The following is a 2,739-nucleotide window of genomic DNA, read 5'->3' as shown; positions in this document are numbered from 1 at the left end:
AAAATAGTTAAAAAACAGATAGCAGTGGGCGCAGGTGAGGCTGATGAGAGTATACAGCCGACAATCTTACCGCTGATAGGAGCCGGTGTTTTCCGCATTGTCATACCGATGTTCGGGATCCCCATGTATGTATTATGCGTGCAATAAATATATATAATATACATATAAGGGTTCATTCCCATCACCCTTAATAAAAAAAACAAAACAGCCCAATATCGGTCCAGAGAAGTGGGATGTGTCATGCGATTTTCATGCGAAAACAATGCGATTTTTTGTCCACGGAGCATCTGAATGACATCATATTTACATGCGAACGTGACCCGATTGTAATGCGCTTTTAACATGAGCTTTTACACTCCTACATTACTTACACCTGCGCTTGACATCAACTCCAATACTATCAGCCGACTTGCCACCGCACCAGGGCAAGAGCGAGGCTAAGTGCCAGAATTGGCTTGCAGCTGTCTGCCTAGCCTTTGCTGGTTATTAATTACAGAGGGATTCTACATTTTTTAGGGAGGTCCTCATTTTAATAACCAGTGAAGGCTAAATATATAGCGGTGAGCTGATATTAATAGCCTGGGAAGCTCCTTGGGTATTACCCCCTTTCCAGGCAATAAGCATCAACCCCCAGCTGTCTGCTTTCCCTCAGCTGGTTAATAAAATTTCAGGGGTTCCCACCCCATTTTCTCAGAAAATATTGTATTACTGAATAAATTATGTGTACAGTAAGGTACACAGGCACTGAACTAATTATATATATATGACTGACATTTATATCCATCTATTCTATGTGTATATATCTATTGTCGGGTCATGCTGTGATTTTACTGTACGAGGCAGATCAAATGTTGGGTTTTCAAGGACACAGATGAGTAAAAAAAAAAAAAAAAAAAATCGGACGGCACTCAAAGTCTGAGCGCCTACGCAATTTTTTTTTTTATCACACCCACTGACTTGCATTGACAAGTCTTGTCTGAGATACGAGATGAGATTTTTTTTCTTCTCTGATTTCACCCGTAATATTGCAGATGAGCTGTGATTTATAGATTAACATTGGCCAGAGCACAGTCCAATTTTTTTTATTGGATTGCACTCATCCGTTTTTCTCGTAGAGGGGTATGAGCACTTACAAGTGACTGTACTTGGTTTGAACAGTCATGCTCGAGTCTCTTTAAAGTGGTTCCTTCCTCACTTTCGTCACTAAGTGAGCGGCACTGGACAACCACTAAAGCATGAAAACCGTATGTATCGCACTTTCCATAATCGCCAACCATGGCATAATCCTTAACAAGCATCACGTCTACAAAATCCAGGTTCTTTCTGTGAATGCTGGAAAGGTTCATTCAATTACAGCCGTCAGCAGCTCCACCATGTGATGGCACTTCGTAATCTCTAAACGCTGTCTAATTGGCAGCAGTAGACAGCGCAGCAATTTTAATTAAAGGGGGGGGGTTCTTCTCTACTTGGGCCAATAAAGGGATTATTAGTACTTCCATGACGATCGTACTTCCCAGCAAGTGTCAAGTGTACGGGGATTTTACGCACAGAGACCAATACTAGTCAATCAGCTTTCCTGGCACAGGTTGCACATGTCGACTGTCCCCAAATTCCAGGGTATCCTTTGCCAAATAATAGCAGAATTTACATAAACCTCATCCATGAGTGAACATTTTTTGGCAGGACTACGGGCAGTCCCACGCGGGACTACAGTGTTGGAAAGTATTGGTTCTAGATTGAACAAAGGTTCAGATTTATTTTACGTAAAAAGCTGTGAAAAGGTAAGAAAAATAAATAAATGTTGCTACAATTTGAGGCTGCGCTAAAATTTTTAGACTTTTGGCGTTCTGCAACAATTTTGCCAAGCTCCAGCAAAGTGGGTGGCAATGGGAGGGGATCAGGGTGTGGAGACAGCCACTCGTTAAAGCAGCTTAACCCCTTCACTACATCCGCCGTACATGTACGGCACCGCAGGAGGTGCATTCCTGCATCAATGGCAAGACGATCGTGTAGGCTCTCAGAGCCGGCGTAATCAGCAGCGGATATATATATCTCATAGCGAAACCTTGCAAAAATGATGCCGCTATCTATAGTCACAGCAACATGGAGCAGCATCGCAGAGGGAGGGAGCTCCCTCTGTGCTCCGATCAGCACAAAGCGATAGCGATAGGCCGATGATCTCCATTGTGACCCCGGACCGAAATATGCCTGTGGGCAAAACGGATTTCATGCCCTGCAATGCAAAAGCATTTAGATGGAAACCCTGATGTGAGTGGTCAGAGTAGCGCGCAGGATGTGATTCAAAAGGTTAACAATAAAAGCTTCAACTCAATCCACACAAAAAAAAAAAAAAAGCCCCCACTCAGGTCTGTCATCTGTTTGCCAATACTCTAGCGACGAGAGAACCCTTGATAAATAGGGTGCGTGTCTCTAGAAGCATGAGCTGGGCAGAATGTATGGACACTACAATGTACTGGGCACTACAACGGCAGGGCACATTTGCAATTTTCACTCATCAGCATCCACTGTTTGTTTCTGGAATACACACAGAGTTGAATCATCACTACTCCTGTAGATAAATTCCCAGAGGCGTGTACTTTCCAAAATGGGGTCACTTGAGGGGGGGGGGGGGGGTTCTGCTCTTCTAGCACTTAGGGGCTCCATATATGCAGTCCGAAACCTATTCTAGGACAATCTGGGCTTCAGGAGGCAAATATCAAAAAAGATAATAGCAACCAA

This window comes from Ranitomeya variabilis, chromosome 5, assembly GCF_051348905.1.
Source record: "Ranitomeya variabilis isolate aRanVar5 chromosome 5, aRanVar5.hap1, whole genome shotgun sequence".
Lineage (NCBI taxonomy): Eukaryota > Metazoa > Chordata > Amphibia > Anura > Dendrobatidae > Ranitomeya > Ranitomeya variabilis.
The sequence above is the reverse complement of the archived record's forward strand: the minus strand, read 5'-3'. Positions refer to the sequence as shown.